Source organism: Pseudorca crassidens, chromosome 19 (assembly GCF_039906515.1).
Source record: "Pseudorca crassidens isolate mPseCra1 chromosome 19, mPseCra1.hap1, whole genome shotgun sequence".
Lineage (NCBI taxonomy): Eukaryota > Metazoa > Chordata > Mammalia > Artiodactyla > Delphinidae > Pseudorca > Pseudorca crassidens.
The window spans coordinates 39,388,850-39,408,751 of NC_090314.1; the positions used below are offsets into that span (position 1 = coordinate 39,388,850).

At 35.9% G+C, this 19,902-nt stretch overlaps 1 protein-coding gene across 10 annotated transcripts in view; it reads left to right on the plus strand.

Annotated features, from left to right (window-relative positions):
* The window catches only part of MBTD1 (mbt domain containing 1), a 67,816-nt gene that overhangs the window by 3,731 nt on the left and 44,183 nt on the right, over nucleotides 1-19,902 (plus strand). For 2 of the 10 annotated variants that reach the window (XM_067714421.1, XM_067714419.1), the window contains exon 3: nucleotides 1,223-1,320. The exons of the other annotated variants lie outside the window; for them this stretch is intronic. The gene's annotated coding sequence lies outside the window, so the exon portion shown is untranslated. The remainder of the gene's footprint in view (nucleotides 1-1,222; nucleotides 1,321-19,902) is intronic. 10 annotated transcript variants of the gene reach the window in all.

Below are 19,902 nucleotides of genomic sequence, written 5' to 3' on the forward strand. Positions count from 1 at the left end.
CAAGTGTAAATTTAAATAGCCACATGTCTGCCACACTGGACAGATAATAGAACAGTGTTTTCCAAGCTTAGCTCATCACCACAATCACCTCTTGGGGATCTTATAAAAATACAAAACCTCCCTCTTGTGGGTGATCAATCAGTAGGTCTGCGGTGGAGCCTTCTTCAGAAAGGTTTATCAGATTGGTTAGAGCAATACTGCATGAGAAGATTTCTGAGCTCCCTTCTAGTTCTCACTTTAGTATTGATAACTTAAAATGTAATGTAGTAGAAATGAGCTACGGACAAAGTTGGCAAACTGGCCAGGCTCTGCCTCTGCCACCTCCTGACCTGTGATCTTAATGCAGGTTGCCTAATCTCTTCAGGCTTCATTTTCCTCATCTAAAATAAGGGCCAGCCAGGAATCAGCCGTGCCTTCCTCCCAAGGTTTCCGTAAACCTCCAGTCAGATGTGATGACCACTGTATAAGAAAATGGGAGCTGCTATAAATGATAAAATGTTAAGATATCTATCCAGAATCCCTTTTTCTTATTTCCCTTTTCACTGTTATTATCTAATTCCTACTTATATTGTAGAACTAGTTGTATACAATACGCATTAATTAATTTAGTAATTTCTTGTTGTCTCAACTATTTGGCCGTAGTTTATAGTCTAGTTTTAGGATGTGCATATTAAGTTTAACACTTTTTTGTACTTCTGGTGCTTAGCATAATGATTTGTATATATTGCTCAGTAAATGTTGGATAATACCATCTATTACTTTACTATTAGACTTCAAAATTTTAATTAGCTAGTTTCAGATTATTTTATACACCAGAGAAATAACCCCCTTGTGTGCATATGTGTGTTTAACTCTATTTCAATTGTTCCATTATTAATACCCTATAGTGTTTATTGTTAGTGATTGTGTATCTTTTGAGCAACCAGCTCCAAATATATTTTTAAAAGATAAACACCAAGAGAATGTCATCATTTTGCATCAGTATTTTTAGGTATATCAAATCAAGATGATGCTGAATAACCTATTTAACTTATTTTTGCTACATTAACATTATAAATGCTCTTGTTTGATTACTTAAATTACATTTACACTTCAGCCCAGCCTTAATATAAATTCAGTTATTTGGAGTAGAATTGATAGCTGATAATGAATGATCTCAAAGACCCTCTCGGTTACTGTATTTCAGACTTAATTTTGACGAGGTCATCTTATTTTTAATTAGCTTTTCAGGTTCATACTTAAGGATTCATAACTTTCTTCTGAAGAACTGAAAGCGCATTCATGTGAATTATTTTATTTTTCAAACATCCTTCCTGTGTGGTAAGTGGTGTTTTCCTTATTTAGAAGAAAGGGAAACTGAGACCCAAATAATTGTTACATCCAAAGTCCTGCGTAATAGAACCAGGACTTGAACCCAAAGAGATAGAAATTTGTATTTTTTATATATCAAAGATAGCTTCCCTTTGCTCACTGTTGCTTTAAATCTTAGAGTATTGTTATGTAGAACATTGTCCTCTCCTGTCCTTCTCTGGGTACTTTTCACTTTCTCTAGGTGGGATATTCAGGATATTATTGCTTTCAGTTTCGATGACTGTATTTTTGACATGGACTTACTCTTTCACATTGAACTTGTGGGAAACAAAAACCCAACAATCCCAAATCCTTACCATTTATTTTTCTCCTAATAGTAAACTTAGAAAGCCAGAAGGCCTTTCTGTTTAGCCCAGTGAATTGTATCTTGATAGTGGTATGAGGAAGAAAGCAGCAAGAGCTAAGTAGCTCTTACTGAGTCCAGTCATCATAGAGTATCTGTTAATTCTTATTTTGAACTTTGTCAGTTCACACATACAACGTTCAGACTTAAGGTTCTAGAAAACTTATATTCCATGACTAAATATAAAACTTTGATAATTATATGGGTCACTGTACCCTGTTAGTGTGGATAATGGAGAATTGGTTAACTTTTGATTAGTTTATTCATGTTGAAATTATGCTATTAGGACTTGGTTGCATATTTATATGTGCTTGCATTTAGAATCTCAAATATTTTCTGTAAAATTTCTCCTGGAGAGGTTTACACTTTTATTGCAACCTGTGGGGTGATTATACAAATAAGTTAATGGTTATACTTTTTAATTCCTTTGTAGATTTTATAAGGAGGAAGGTTCATCAGGGTTACAGTCACGGTAGGAAAATGAAATTCTACTGCAATTTATGACTTCCTACATTTTGTCACTCTAAAAACCTCTTTTTTGTTTTATTTTTCATTATAGAAGTGTTACATATTTACTGTTTTTAAAAAAAAATGAAAAATATGGAAAAGTTAAAATTATCCTCCCATCCCATTCTCACACTGTTAACAGTTTAGCTATTCCTTCAGGATCTTTCTAAATGCATACATAAACAAACACAGATATATCAATCTGTGCATATACCAGCATATATTGTTTCTTTTAATAAAAAATGAGTCATATTATTCGTATTTGGCAATTTACTTTTTTTCAGTATTTCAAATACTTTTTACTCAGTATTTTACCTATAGTAAATCACCCCCCTACTGATGGTTAGATTGCCTTCAGTTTTTCACTATTACATTATTGCTGCAAGAAATATCCTTCCACATGGATTCTTGTGTCCTATGAGTATTTCTGAAGGACAGATTCCTGAAAGTGGAATTCCCTGGTCAAAGGCATGCTCATTTTTTTTAAGTTTTCATAAGTAATGCAAATTGCCTTCCAAAAAGATGGCATATGTTTGCCTTCCTACCAAGTGTATATGAGTGCTTTTTCTCCCATACATAAATTTACCAATGCCAGATATCATCAGTCTCTCAATTTTTTTACCAGTTATTGAATTCTTTAGAGGTAGTTTATACTTTATAAAAATTAACTTTTATTTTTATAAAACAAATGCATGCACTTGATAGTACCATGTAAACAATAGTAGAAGTGTACCCCCAAAAAGGATCCCTTGCAGCAATCTTTTTTTCTCTTCCCAGTTCAGCTTTCATGAGACAAGTACTTTTTTTTTTTTTGGCCGTGCCTCATGGCATGTGGGATCTTAGTTTCCTGACCAGGGATCAAATCCATGCCCCCTGCAGTGGAAGCACGGAGTCTTAACCACTGGACTGCTAGGGAAGTCCTGAGACAACTACTTTTAATTCTTTTATCTTTTTGATCTAATATCCATCTCCATAATTCTAAATATTAGACTTCCATTACCTGATGTATGAATTTTAGGTATTATATTTTGACTTCCTCTGTGCTAGTTGAGGAGTTACCATATATGCCCTAATATTAGGCAAGGTCTCACCACCTGCAGTCATCCCATCACCTTATATTCAAAGCCTTGAGTAGTCACCTAACATGGTTTTTCAGTTTTATTTTGAAGAGCAGTGTGTTCAGAATGGCACATTACCTGAAACAGTTTTATTTGATATTTGTTTTCTGTGCTTACAGAAGTTAGCTGATAGAACCATAATTAAGAAAGAAAGAGAAAGGAGGTTAAAATTGAACATAGATTTAAGATTATTCCCTTGATTCATATTGCTAGTGTTCATTTTAGCTCTGTGACCTTGGGCAAATTACTTAATCCGTTTGAACCTCTGCTTCCTCATTTGTAAAAAGGGCGTAATAATATTTATAAGGATTAAATGCATTGCTACATATTAAGTGCTTAGAATGTCCCTAGCACATATTAAGCATCCTTTAAGTTGTATGACTTATATTAGTTGTATTACTAATCTTAACAGACCTTTTACAAATAAGGAGCAAAAGTATTTCATAAGGTTACTGCGGAATTTACAAATAAACTCCTGTAGAGAAAATGTATTTCTAAACCAAATTAGATGAAAATGAACAAGACTTACTCTGGAAAACTGTCAAGTGATACAAAAAGTGAATCTAATGTGTGACAGGGGAAGTGTTTCAGAAAATGGCAAAAGCAATATTTCTAAGATAATATATTCTAATATACTACTTAAACATGTATGTATAGACTTCTTCTGGAGAACAGTGGCAGAAGCCTGATGCAATTTTCCCACCCACCTACCTATAAACCAATAAAAAAGCATGTATAAATCACGCACCACCCCTGCCTTCAGCATTAAGAAACAGATTACCACAACCTTCAAATTACCTATAAGCAGAGAAATCAGATTCCAAGACCTCCTCCTGCCCATATGAAGAGTGGGAAAGGGAAGTCTTAACAGGTTTGTTGAAAGAGTTTAGGGACATGGAAGGCTTAGATGAAGCACAAAAGTACCACTTCCAAAAGAGAGAAATTCATCACTTAAGTTCCAAAATACTGAACACAGGTTTGAAATCTGATAGTTCACAGTTCCAGCCACAGAGAAGAGCTTGAATGCAAGCAATACCAGAATTGGTAAGCTGAAATTACCAGTGCTTCATAGGGAAGGAGTGAAGACATGGAGACTTGGAGTCATGGATAAAGAGAAAGAAGGAAGAGGAAAAAATCTTTCAGAAAAAGAAAGAGGATGTTCTTTAACTAGGAACTCTGACCATGAAATGAATAGAAATAGAAAAGAATGGATCACATCCATACAGAACTTCTCTGAGAAGAAACAGTGTGAGTCAAAGCATATCAGCTGATGAATATCTCTCCTCCCCCAAAAAAGAAAAACGTGAGGCAGAAGAAAATTGACACAATAATACTCAAAATGAAATAAAACATCTTCAGACCATATTTGGAGATAAGGGTAAAAAAATACCTTCACTCAGAAATATAACACAGAACAGAAAGGGACAAAAAACAGGATGAAATAAGGTCAGATTAGATTAAACTGAGAAAGTAGAAGGAAAAAAATCATATCAGAAATGAAGACTAAGTTACAAGTTTCCCAACAAACAATAGAGTCAAATGCAAATGTAATAAAAGACATAGAAGAAAAACAAAACTAAGAGAATGAAAATGACAGTTTTAGTGAAAGGTGGGTACAAAAAGTCTCACATGTAATTGGTGTCTCTCAAGAAGGCAGAGGAATAAAAGCATAACATTTAAACGCATAATCAAGAAAACTTTCTGGAAATAAAAGATCTGAATCTTGAATTTTGAATATATGAAAAGTTCATACCAGAATATAAACTCCAAGATAATATTCTAGTAAAGCTATACAACTTTAAAGATTCATAAAAATTCTCAGGGCCTCCAGGGTAAAAAGATGAAGTGACTTACAAGGGCCAGAGAATTAGACTGGTATTGGGTTTCTCAAAAGCAACATACACAGCAAGAAATAGTGGCGCATCGCCAATTAAAAATATTTTCAAATTGGCTTAGAAAAGCAAAACCCACTTTATAATGTACAATAGGCCCTTAAAACAGTAGAAGTAAAAGAATGAACAAAGATATACCTGGCAAACAAATAATAAGAAAACAGGATTGGCAATGCTGATAAAGTAGAAGTCAAACCAAAAAGCATTGAACAAGACAAAAGAGGACAGTTTATAATGCTATAACCACAATTCACAACAAAAGTACAACAGTTGTATATATGAACCAAATAACAGCAACAATCTGTGTAAATCAGAAGCTATAAAAAATGCAAGTAGTGAAAAGCACTAAAAATTGGAGACTTTAATACTCTTAGCACAAGATAGGTGTTGTAGACAAAAAATAAGGTTATAAAAGATCTAAACCACATAATAAGGCAGATCATCAGGTATATCCATTGCTACATCCTAGTAGACACTATATTTCAAACACAGAGTATTCATAAAAATTGTTGCTAAATTAGGAAAACATCAGTAGGTTCCATTCAAGAAAGCAAAAGCAAAACCAAAAAGCAAAAGGGCACTTCCATCTTGAAATTTAGAAACCTTCTATTATATGTTAGAAAGCCTTGTGCAAAAAAGTTCATAGCAGTTTTATTCATAGTATTCAAGTCTGGGTGGAGAATGGATAGACTAATACATTGATAAAGTTCAGTTTCACTCAGCAGTAAGAAGCGTTGAACCATTATACATGCAATAACATGGATAAATCTCAATATAGTCCGTATAGTTTTATTCCATTTATGTAAAATCTTAAATATATGCAAAATTAAGCAATTGTGCTAAAACTGGGAGGAGGAGAAAAACTGACTGTGAAAGGACATGAGGGAGCTTTCTAGAGTGATAGAAAATTTCAGCATCTTGATTGAACTTGAAAAGTTCAGCATCTTTGATATGCATTCAAAATTATGCCTCAATTTAAAAAAATCAACTTTTGGATAAACAGGGAATGCAAACAAATTACAGAGTTTCTAAAAAGTAATAATAATGGGGCTTCCCTGGTGGCACAGTGGTTAAGAATCCACCTGTCAATGCAGGGGACATGGGTTCGAGCCCTGGTCCAGGAAGATCCCACATGCCGCAGGGCAACTAAGCCCGTGTGCCACAACTACTTAGCCTATGCTCTAGAGCCCGTGAGCCACAACTGCTGAGCCCATGTGCCAAAACTACTGAAGCCCACATGCCTAGAGCCCGTGCTCCACAACAAGAGAAGCCACTGCAATGAGAAGCCCGCGCACTGCAGCCAAGAGTAGCCCCTGCTCGCTGCAACTAGAGAAAGCTGCACACGGCAACAAAGAACCAAAGCAGCCAAAAGTAAATAAATAAATAAATTTATAAATAATAATAATGAAAATGCTACATACATACCAGAATCTGTGGAATACGTTTAAAGCAGTGAGCAGAGGAAAATTCGTACTCCTAAATTATCAGCTGTTAAAGGAAAATTCAAAAGTAAATTCTAAATTTTTTATTGGCTTTGTCAGCAGTTGATACATTGGGCAACATCCAGTCTAGCAGGTAGAAAGGAGCTCTGAAGAGCTGCAGAAGGCCAAGAGATTTTGATAGACCAAAGTGAGCAGGAGGAACAAGGAAGTTATACTGGGCATTTGCTGATTGGTTAAAATGGGGTTGCTGGCCTTAATGGAGCAAAAGGAAGTCTTGGAGCTGGGTCAAGTAACTTGTGCTGATAGGTTGACTTAGGCTTATCTTTTTCTGGAAGAGCGGAGTGTAGAAAACTAACCACTAAATTTTGGCTTTCTGACTTGGGGCTTAGCATGAGCAACTCCACCTTGGGCCTAATCCGGTTACTTTAGCATAGTAAATATAGAAGATTGAAAATAAATAATTCCCAACTCAGAAACAAAAAGAGCAAAGCAAAACACACACAAAAAAGGGAATAATAGATAAAAGTAGAAGTTAATGAATTAAAGGACAGAAAAACTATACATAAAATTGATGAGTCAATCCTGGACCTTTGTGGGAAAATTCACAAAGTATGTAAACCACTAGCTAGTTTAATCAAGGGGGAAAGGAGAATGCACAAACATACAAAATAAGAAATAAGAAGGAAATAACTTGATACAGAAGAAATTGAGAAAATCTTACACAACTATTTTGCACACACTGTGCAAATAAATTTGAAAACCTAGATGAAATGGATTATTAGGAAAATACAGTTTGAGAAAATTGACCTCACTAGAGAGTTTCCTAAAAACTTAGGTAAATTTCTCTATTTCTTTTATGGAAATTATCAAGGAGCTATCCCACAAAACACCAGGCCTGAGTGATTTCACAAGGGAATCTGCAAAACCTTTAGATAGCATGTAGTCCCAATGCTACACAAATCATTTCAGACCATAGAAAATGAAGGAAAACTTTCTAATTATTTTTATGAAGCAAGACTAATACTGATTTCTGAACCTGATAAAGATGGTGCAAAAAAATGAAAATTAGACATTTATGAATATCAGTGCAAAATCCTAAATATTGTGCAATCTCTTAACACAATAGTCAAATACATTATGACAAAGTGAGCTTGATAGTAGCAGTACAAGAATGATTCAGTATTTGGAAGTTTGTTGATATAATTTACCATATTAATAGCTCTAAGGAGAACAGTCATTCTCTTTTTAGATGTTGGGAAAGTCTGTGACAAATTCAACACCTATTCCTAATAAAAACTTTTAAGAAAACAGGAATGGATAGATCCTTCCTTAACATGATTTTCGTAAATGCACATGCACACTCACATACATACATACATCAAAATATCTTAATCCTGGGGCTTCCCTGGTGGCGCAGTGGTTAAGAATCCGCCTGCCAGTGCAGGGGACACGGGTTTGAGCCCTGGTCTGGGAAGATCCCACATGCCGCGGAGCAACTAAGCCCGTGCACCACAACCACTGAGCCTGTGCTCTAGAGCCCGTACTCTGCAACAAGAGAAGCCACCTCAGTGAGAAGCCTGCGCACAGCAACGAAGAGTTCTTCCCACTAGCCGCAACTAGAGAAAGCCCGTGCAGCAACGAAGACCAACGCAGCCAAAAATAAATAAATAAATAAAGCCAATGCAAAAAATACAGTTAGGAAAAAGAAAATTATAAGCTTAGTGGAAAAGAGAAAAGTTTCTTTGCAAGTGACATTATAGTGTATCTGGAAAGCCCTAGAAAATCAATGATAAAACTTTCCAAATAATTTAGCAAGATTACAGGATATAAAATAATAAATCTAAGTGTACTCAGTCAATTCAACAATATAACAAAAGGGAAAATTGCATTTACATTAGCCACGAAAAATAAAATACTTAAATTCATAAGGATTTCCTTTTAACAAAAATTGTTCAAAAGCCTATATGATGCAAACTATACAACGTTTCTTGTTCTCAGTTAAGACATTTCAACATTATGAAGATTCCGAAGTTAGTAAATCTAATGAGGCCCTAATAAAAACACCCAACAATTCTTTGGTATAGAACTAAGCTAGTTAATACTGAAGTTCATTTGGAAAAATAAAACATGCAAGAATATCAAAGCATTAAAGGAAGAATATTGGGGGCGGGTGTCTAGGCCTACCAGATTTCAGACTAGACTAGGAAGGCTCTCTAATTTAAAAAGGAAGCTATTGGCACATGAATAGACAGACCAATAAGATAGTATAACGTTTAGATATGGACACAACTACATATGGAAATCTAAAACATAAAGTGGTATTTCAAAGCACTGTGACAAAAGGGACATTTTAGTAAAAAGCGATGGTACAACTAGATAGTTGGGAAAAGATAATATTAGGGCCACTGTTTATACCATACATAAGAATAAACTCTAGGGGCTTCCCTAGTGGCGCAGTGGTTGAGAGTCCGCCTGCCGATGCAGGGGACACGGGTTGGTGCCCTGGTCCGGGAGGATCCCACATGCCGCGGAGCGGCTGGGCCCGTGAGCCATGGCCGCTGAGGCTGCGCATCCGGAGCCTGTGCTCTGCAATGGGAGAGGCCACAACAGTGAGAGGCCCGTGTACCGCAAAAAAAAAAAGAATAAACTCTAAATGGATCAGAGATGTAAATAACAAAATATGGGTGAATTTTTCTATACCATGGTATAAGGGAAATTTTTCTGTGACTCAAGGTACAATGAAAGAAAATACTGATAAGTTTTACTACATTAAAAAAATTTTATTTAATTGTATGACAAAAAATTCCATGAAATCAAAATTTGCCATATATAACAGGTAAATTTAGGGTAAATTCCTAAATACAAAGAGTTTTGAAAAAACATTTAAAAGATTAAAAACACTTAAAGGGCAAGAGATAAGAACAGACAAGTCCACACACATATACAGAAAGGTACAAAAATGGCTTAGTGTAGAACTATACTGGTTTTTAATACCAATCCCCACTAAAAAGGATGAGATCTCCTTGGAGAAAAGGTTGATTTAGGAGCTGGAGCAGTGTAGGGTTTAAAATGATCCTAGAATATCTTGATATTCCAGAAAGTAAGGTACTGCTCAAAAATTGATGTGGGCATGTCAAAATGACATGGGAGTCAGTTCAAGGGGATCCTAGTAGCCAAATCTGGGATAATTTGAACCCCCAAATAATTAAAGACAGAAATGAATTATGAACTAGGGGGGTGGGGCGGGGAAATAGGAGTTAGTGAACTCATACTGATAATGAATAGGTAGATAGATATATAAAGGGGATGATGAGAGTTTCCTGCTGACTGGTAAGAGTACTAGCACTAGAAAATCATTTTGCAGACATCATAATGTTTGGTTCTGCAGGAGTTATTGGATGCCTAATTTAGGGATGAGGGGGGTAGAATTTCAGTGAGCAACTGTATTAGTTTGTTTTAAATGTGTCCCCAAGATTGCTTATTAGTTGCAAGGAGAAATATGGTAAGTATACTGGAAAAACTGGATAACACCTTGGCAGGGTGATGAAAATGAACATCACCACTGAGGGGCAGATATGTATCTTGTGCCTCTGGATGTAATACTCTTGAGAAGGATATATCACTTACGTAGTATTATGGGGATATATAACCTGAAAATGAGGAAACTTCAGATGAACCCCAAATGAAAAGCATCCCATTAAAAAGAGGAGAGGTCTTCCCAGCATTGCTTGGGTCTGGATGTAGGTGTTTCCCCAATTGGTGCTGTATGCATTTTTATTTCTATCTATATATATATTGCTTGTTCTCCCAACTTGGTGATGTAAGTTCTCCCAAACTGGTGATGTATGTACATTTATCTCTGTCTCTGTCTCTGTCTCTGTCTCTGTCTCTCCCTCTCTCTCTCCCTCTCTCTCTCTCTCTCTCTCTCTCTCTCTCTCTCTATATATATATATATAGCTTGTCCTTATATTGTAACTTAATACTAATATAATAAATTTCCTTATTTCTTGCTTATTAAAAAAAAAAAGAGGAGAGGAGGCCTACATTCTCCAAAAACAATCTTCTAGATTAAAGGAAACAAATACAGCATGTGATGCTGGACTAGAGGGAAGAAATTCTATAAAGGACATTGGGTCCATTGAAATATGGATGGTAAATTAGGGCAAAGTATTAACATTAAATTCCCTGAAACTAATAACTGTGCTATAGTGATGAGAGAATGTTTATATTCTCAGGAAATGCACACTGAAGTAGTTTGGAATAAAAAGACATGTATGGGACTTCCCTGGTGATCCAGTAGTTAAGACTCCACACTTCCACTGCAGGGGGCATGGGTTTGATCCCTGGTCAGGGAACTTGGATCCTGCATGCTGCTGCCAAAAAAAAAAAAAAAAAATTGTATGCAACTCACTCTCAAATGGTTCAGAAAAACATCTATATATTTCGAGAGAAGAATAAAACAAATGGAGCGATTTTTTAGTAATTGGTGAATCTGAGTAGAATACACAGGATTTCTTTGTACTATATTTCCAGCTTTTCTGTAAATTTGGAGTTATTTCCAAGTAAAAAGTTTTTTTTAAAAAAAGGGGAAAAAAGACTACTGACATACCATTTTCATCCAGCATATTATATGGCAAAAAAAAAAAAAAACTCCCAGTATTGCTGGAGCAAATACAAAATGGTAAAGTTTCCGTGGAGGGGAATTTGGCAATATCTAACAAAACATTCACCATTCTACCCAGCAGTCACACTTCTGAGAATATACCCTGAAGTTATACCTCAAACAATTTATATACATATATGTGTATATGTATATATACATGTATGTATGTTCATTGCAGCAATATTTGTTATTGCCAAAACATTGAAAACTATTGTGTCCAAATGAAATTGATTGAATAAACATGCGCACAGTGGAGAACTGCGCAGCTTAAAAAGGAATGAGGAAGATGTCTGTGCCCTGAAATGAAGTGGTTTCCAGGATGTATTTCTAAATTAAAGGACAGAGGAATTTAGTATGTGGCCTTTTGTGTATATAAGGAAGCATAAATATACCTGTTTACCTTTTTAAAACATACACACATAAGAAAGATGAACCAGAAAGCAATAAAGTTGGTTACCCACCTACAGGAGACAGTGGCGAGGTAAGGGAAGGAAATATTTCTCCAAGTTATACCTTTTTGTATAGCTGTTTATATTTGAAAGCAGGGTGATTTTTTTGATAGTCCCAGTAAATGAAATTAACTCAATAAGGATGTCAAGGGAGACTAAAACCAAAAGCAAACCAAAACCAACTTATTTCAAACTGACAATTGAAGGAGGGAGAAATAGCTAATCCAAGTAACTCTAAAACTCAGTACTCTGTTCCTCAGTTTGAGGAGAAGGGACTACAAAGAAATTCTGAACTCAAAAGTTCATTTTTGTAGCAGTATGGATGTTATGCTCTGAAACTATTTAAATATATAAAAGGATGGAGCAAATGAATAAATGTTAATTTTGTTGGAAGCCAGGGTTTTCAATAGAAGAAGAGAGAGACAAATACGGATGTGAGAAGGTAAGGAAAAGCCCTGTGGGGATGGATTCTAATTGGAGGTGTAAGTGTAAACTTATGATTTTGAAAATACATTGTATATATACGTAAGTCATATGTCACATACATGTCTGCATATATATTCCAACTCACATGCACTGAAAGGCTCCAGAAGCAAAGAGATACCCCAGTAGCAATGAACACATGGACCACCTAGATCTTTATTTCTAACATTCCTAGTAAAAGAAACCAAGGCTCTTTGGAGAAATGGTTGATTCCAGAGCTGAGACAGGAAAGTGAGATAAGCCTAGAATGTCTTGTTATGCCAGAAAGCAAAAAATTGTTCAAAAATGATAGGGGCATGTCAGAATGACACAGGAGTCAGCTTGAATGGGTTCCCACTGGCTGAATCTGTCATGATTTGAGCCCCCAAATAACAAAGGACAATAAAGAATTACAAACCATTGAAAAGTTGGAATCCAGGAGTTAATACCCATAAGAGAAAAAAGAAGAATCTTCCTGACAGAAGAATGCCAACTGATGAATATGGAAGGAATTCTGGGATTGGAAAATCGTAGTAAAAGATTGGGCAAGAATCATTGGATGCTAAATCTGGAGTGAAATTTTGATGAGCAGTATATTTGCATGGTCTTGAAGTGTCTTCCATAGGTTGCTTATTAAAAGAGGGAAAACAGTAAAACACCAGTGGAGAACCAGATCCCACAGCTAGACCAAGTCTTATCGTCACCAATAAGGGGCAGATGAACATCATATAATCTGGGTTTACTACCCTGAGTAGCATGAGTTATGTAGTATTTCAACTGGGAATATACAGTCTGAATCTAATGATGAGAAAACTGCAAACCCAAAAAGGGGAAGTTTTTAAAGGAGAGGAAATCTATGTGAAAGAATTCCAAATAATTTGTGTAGATAGTCCATGCTCAAAGAGGGGGTGCTTGATGGCCTCTTGCTGATGTGCCTTCACCTATGCTGTTCTCTGCCTAAAAAGATCCTCCTCTCGCCCATCAGAAATCTTCTTTCTCAGCCTTTAAACAAGTATCATTTGTGTGTGTGTGTATGTGTGTGATACTGAGTTGACCTGACCCCCTGTTTTTCTCTCTTGGAAATTTTCATTCCATTCATCCACATAATTGTCTTTGGAGCTGCTCTGTTCTTTTATGCCCCTGACCCTCTGGTTGAATACCCCTAGGCATGCACTTAACCCAGGTGAAGACAACATACCCATTATTTGGGATTTTTTAAACTTAGGAACTCTGCTCTTAGAACTGTAAGATGGCAAATTTAAGAAATGAATGATAAAGAGATCATAATACCAGGGAAAAAAGCTAAAGGCTTTGACTAAGATTTTGTCTGAGGAATAAAGAGGGATCCTCAAATATTCAGGGACAATAATGAGAGAATAAAATTGGTTTCTGCTTAGCCCCTACCAAATTCAGTTTGTTCATCAAATTAGGAACCACAGTTTAATTAGGTTTCTGTCACTTATAACCAAAAACATAAAGCCTCAGTTTAAATCAGGGTTTCTCACCAGTGGCACTAAACAGCGTTTTGGACTCTCCTGTCATGTTAATGCAAAGGAATGTGACTCTTTTCCTCCAGTCCTCTTAAGGGATATTGCCAAATATCTACCAGGAGGCTAATATCCACTGCCCCCAGTTGAGAGACAACAAATATTTGAGTCCTGCAATGCTGATCTCTGAGAATATTGTGAACAAGACAGAAATACAGTTCAGAGAAGATAGGTAAAAAATTAAGTGCACACAAAAATCTTAAAATCAAATTCATAATAAATTCTCTGAAAGAAACAGGATACTGAAATGAGAAATAATGGGGTGAAGAGTGCTACTTCATTTAATTAATTTGTTTAAGAGTGCTACTTTATTTGTTTCAATAAATTTTTTGAAAAAGAGTGGGTGCTTAATTCCCCACTCCTTGAGCATGGGCTTCGAATAGTTACTTCCTTCCAAAGAGTACAGTATGGAGAGAGGTGAAGAGTAATTTTATAGTAGAAAAAACTGCCAAATAATTCTTCAGGCAAGTGGGACTTCCCTGATGGTGCAGTGGTTAAGAATCCATCTGCCGATGCAGGGGGCGCAGGTTCAATCCCTTGTCCGGGAAGATCCGACATGCCGCGGAGCAACTAAGCCCATGAGCCACAACTACTGAGCCCGAGTGCTGCAACTACTAAAGCCTGCGCACCTAGAGCCCACGCTCCACGACAAGAGAAGCCACCGCAATGAGAAGCCCGCGCACTGCAACGGAGAGTAGACCCCACTCACCGCAACTAGAGAAGGCCCACATGCAGCGATGAAGACCGAACACAGCCATAAATAAATAAATAAATTTATTTATTTTAAAAGAATAATTCTGGCAAGTAATCAAGGTCATCATCAACAGGGATAAGTTATGTTGACAGGATGTATCCCCAGTCTAATCATGAGGATATGAGACAAATTCAGTAGAAGCAACGTTCAACAAAATACCTGACCAGTACTCCTCAATTGTCAAGGTCACCAGAAACCAGGAAAATCTGAGAAATTTTCACAGCCCAGAGGAGCTTAAGTAAATCTAACAACTAAATGTAGTGTGGGATCTTGGAACAGAAGAAGAACATAGGGTAAAAATGAAGGAAATTTGAATAAAGTATATATAGACTTAGTTAAATGACATACCAATTTTAGTTCATTAATTAACAAATGTACAATATTAACATAAGATATTAATAGGGAAACAGGTATAATATGGGAAATCTGCGCTGTATTTTCAACTTTTCTGTAAATCTATTGGAACTATATACATTGTAAATCATTTGTAAGTAAAGATGAAATATTTTGCAAAAATAGCCGTCTATTGTTACCATTCTTAAGGGGGGACATAATCTTATAATAAAGAGTAGTCATTTAGTCATTTAAGTTTAATAAGTTAAGCTTTATGGAAAAAATTTATAACCCAGGCAATAAATATAAGTTGACATTCGCCCTTTTTATCTCTATCCTCCAAACTTTTTATTCAAGTTGATCAAAAAACTCACTTCTTGTTATTTTTAATCTCATGGGGAAATGAGGAATCACTATATCTTTATACCTATCCACTTCTTAAGTTAAATCATTAGTGTTTATATGATAATGTTTACGGCTGCTCAGCCGGGTCACTGGATTGAACCCAGACTACGGCAGTGAAAGCCCAGAATCCTAACCACTAGGCCACCAGGGAACTTCCTTTGTTCCTTTTTGTTTGTTTGTTTTGTTTTTTTTTTTTGCGGTACGCGGGCCTCTCACTGTTGTGGCCTCTTCCGTTGTGGAGCACGGGCTCTGGACGCACAGGCTCAGCGGCCATGGCTCACGGGCCCAGCCGCTCCGCGGCATGTGGGATCTTCCCGGACCGGGGCACGAACTCGTGTCCCCTGCATCGGCAGGCGGACTCTCAACCACTGCACCACCAGGGAAGCCTTCCCTTTGTTCCTTTTTGATATAACTTCTTTTCCTGGAGTTAACAACTGTCTCATATTTTTTCGTTTAATCATTTAACACTATTAAAAGTGTCTATTGCCTTTTTCCTAAATCCTCCAACAAACTCTGTCAAACACAAAGTTTTATTTTTATCCTGGAGCTGCCATCGTCCATCCTCCTCCAGTATAGTCTGGTTGCTTTGTAGGCCTCCTGTACAGCTGTCATCCGAGGACGTCCCTTTTATCATTGTCTTGGGAATTCCCTGTCCTCTGTTGGATCTTTCTCTTTCTTTGTTACTTTGATGTTATAATGAAGCACATCTCCTGAGTAAAAGTGAACATGGGATCTAAGTTTTTTGAGACTTGGCATATCTGAAAATATCTTTATCCAACCATTATACGTGGCTGATAGATTGACAGGATATAGATTTTTTTAACAACTTTCTTGAAGTAAAATTGACACGAGATTTAAAACTTTAAAGTGTACAATTTAATAAGTTTTGACAAATATAACACTCGTGAAACCATCACCACAGTCAAGATACAGAAGCTGTCCATAATCCCCAAAAGTTTCTTCATGATCCTTTATAACCTCTTCCCCACCCCTGGCCCATCCCTTCCCCAGGTAACTTACTGATCTGTTTTCTGCCACTATACATTAGTTTGCATTTTCTAAAGTTTTATAAAAATGAAATCATGCAGCTTGTGTTCTTTTTTTTTTTTGGTATGGTTTTTGCTCAGCATAATTATTGTGAGATTATCGCTGTTGTGTGTGTCAAAAATTAATTCCTTTTTATTGCCAAGTAGCAAAATGGAATCATTGTATGGATGTACCACAATTTGTTTATTCATTTACTTTTTGATGGACATTTGGGTATTTCCAGTTTTGAGCTATTATGATCATTCATATATATGTCTTTGTATGGACTTAAGCTTTCATTTTTCTTAGATAAATACCCAGGAGTGGAATGTATCGTAGGCGGTGTATATTTAGCACGTTTTATTTAACATTGTATTTAAAACTGCGTGTTCTCCAAAGTGCTTGTACCATTTTACATTCCCATCTTCAGTATATGAGAGTTCCATTTGCTGCACAGACCATAGAGGGCTGTGGGTTTGGCCATTCTAATAGATGCATAAGAACATCTTGTGATTTTAATTTGTAATTTCCTAATGACCAATGATGTTGAACATGTATTCATGTCCTTATTTGCCGTCCATGTAGCTGCTTTGTGAATTCTCTTTAGATCTTTGCCTGTTTTCTGTTTTTTTTTAATTATGTTGTTTAAGTTACTGAGTTTTGACGGTTCTTTATATGTCCTGGATACAAATCCTTTATCAGGTATATGATTTGCAAATATTGTTTTCCAGTCTGTGGCTTGTTTTATTCTCCTAGTAGTGTCTTTCAAAGACCAGAAGTTTTAAATTTTGATTAAGTTTAGTGATCAATTTTTCCTTTACTGGGTCATACTTTTGATGTCATATCCAAAAACTTTTTAATACCTAACCTAACATCGTGAATGTTTTTTTCCAGTTTTTTTTCTGGAAGTTTTTAGTTTTAGCTCTTACTTTTAGGTCTGTGATCCGTTTTGTTTTTGTTTTTGGCCACGCCATGTGGCTTGTGGGATCTTAGTTCCCCAACCAGGGATTGAACCCAGGCCACAGCAGTGAAAGTGCCAAGTCCTAACCACTGGACCACCAGGGAATTCCCTGTGATCCATTTTGAGTTACGTTTTGTTTATGATATAACGTATAGATCCCAGTCTCTTTTTTTTTTTTTTTTTTTTTTTGCATATGGTTATCTGCTTGTTCCAGCACCTTTTGTTGAGAAGACTATATTTTCTCCACTGAATTGCCTTTTCACACTTGTGAAAAAAAATCAATTGACCATATATGTATGGGTCTATTTCTTTTGATCTATTTGTCGGTCTTTATGTCAAAATTCCACTGCCTTGATTAGAGTAGCTTCAGCATACATCTTGGAGTCAGGAAGCTTAAGTCTTTCAACTTCGTTCTTCTCAAATTTGTTTTGGCCATTCTAGGCCCTTGCAGTTCCATATGAATTTTAGATTCAGCTTGTCAATTTCTACCCCCAAATCTTCTGTGTTTTGATTACGTTGTGTTTTTCGGGGTTGGTTTGTTTGGCCACTCCATGTAACATGTAGAATCTTAGTTCCCCAGCAGGGATTGAACCCCTGCCCCCTGAAGTGGAAGCACAGATTCTTAACCACTGGACCACCAGGGAAGTCCCTTGATTACAATTGTGTTGGATCTATAAATCAACTTGGGAAGAATTGGCATTTTAACAATATTTATTCTTCTAATCTGTGAACACAGTAAATCTTTCCATTTATTTAGATCTTTCTTTAACCCTTTCAGGAACATTTAGTAGTTTTCATGGTATTGGTCTTGCATATCTTTTGCCAGATTTATCCCCAATTATTTCATACTTTTTGATGCTATTGTAAGTGGTATTTTTTTATTTCCAGAAATTGAACTCCAGAAATTGAAATTTCTGGAGTTTTGTTGCTAGTATATAGAAATGCAGCTGATTTTCCTGTACTGATATTTTGTCCTGCATCCTTGCTAAACACTTATTAGCCCAACACTTACTGTATATTCCATCAGATTTTCTACAATCATGATGTCTGGGAATAAAGATTTAGTTAAATTTACTTCTTTACAATCTGGATTCTTTTATTTATTTCTGTACTTTTTTTTTCTTATTGCGCTGGCTAGAATTTCTAGTACAATATTGAATTAAAATGGCAAAAGCAAATATATAAACTCCCAGTCTTGATGGGAAAACATCCAGATTTTCATAATTAAATTTCTTTTTTTTGGCTGGGCCACACAGCATACAGGATCCTAGTTCCCCTACCAGGGATCAAACCCGTGCCCCCTGCAGTAGAAGCATGGAGTCTTAACCACTGGACCGCCAGGGAAGTCCCCATTAAATTTTATGCTAAGTTTAGGATTTTCCTGAATGTTCTTTATCGGGTGAGGAAGTTCTCTTCTATTCCTAGTTTGCTGACGGTTTTTTTTTTTTTAATCAGGAATAGGTCTCGGAGTCTGTAAAATGCTTTTTCTGTATCTCTTGAGATAATCATATGACTTCTGTTTTTTAGTCTATTAATATGATGAATTTATTGATTTCAAATGTTGAATTAGCTTTGCCTTCCTGGGATAAACCCACTTGGCCATCCTATATTATTCTTTTTATGTAGTGTTTGATTCAGTCTGCTAAAATTTAGTTTAAAATGTTTGCATCCTATATTCATGAGTAATATCGCTCTGTAGTTTTCTTACAATAGCTTTTCTGGTTTGGGGATCAGAGTAATGCTGGCCTAATAGAATGAGTTGGAAACTATTTCATCCTCTTCAGTTTCCTGGAAGAGTTGTTGTAGAATCAGTAGTGTTTCTTAAGTAGAATTCTCCAGTGAAGCCATTTGGGCTGGAGTTTTCTTTGTGAGAAGGTTTGTAACTACACATTTAATTTCTTTACCTATTCAGGTTATTATAGTTATTTACCTATTCAGGTAATACGTTTATATGTGAGATTTGGTTTTATGTCTTTCAAAGAATTTGTCCATTTCCTCTAAGTTGTCAAATTTATTAGCGTAAAGTTGTTGGTCATATTCTTACTCTCCTCTTAATATCTCCAGAATCTGTAGTGATGCTGCCTCTCACCCATGATACTGGAAATTTTGTCTTTTCTCTTTTTTGCTTATCTCTAATCAGTCTTATTGATCTTCTCAAAGAACTGGCTATTGCTTTCATTGTTTTTTTTTTTTTTTTTTGGTTTGTTTGTTTTTCAGTTAGTTGATTTTCACTTGGAGCTTTGAGTATAGATTTTATGATAAGAATTTTTTTCCTTAACCAGCTATTACTTTCTTTTTTTTCTTCTTTTTGTTTGTTTGTTTTTTAGTTAGTTGATTTTCACGTGGAGCTTCGAGTATAGCTTTTCTGATAAGAATTTTTTTCCTTTAGAAGTTTGAAGGCATTACTTTTGTTAATCGTGTCATTGAGAAACCCACTGATATCCTAATTCCCTTCTCTTTTTCTGTGATATAGTGTTTTTCTTGAAGCTTTTAGTATGGCAAAGTTCTGTAATTTTTATAAGGATGTACCTTGGTATAGTTTGGTTTTTTTTTAAGTCATTAAGCTGGGCTTGCGTGGTCCCTTCAGTATAGGAACTCTGTCTTTTGATCCTGGAATTCTTGTTGTTGT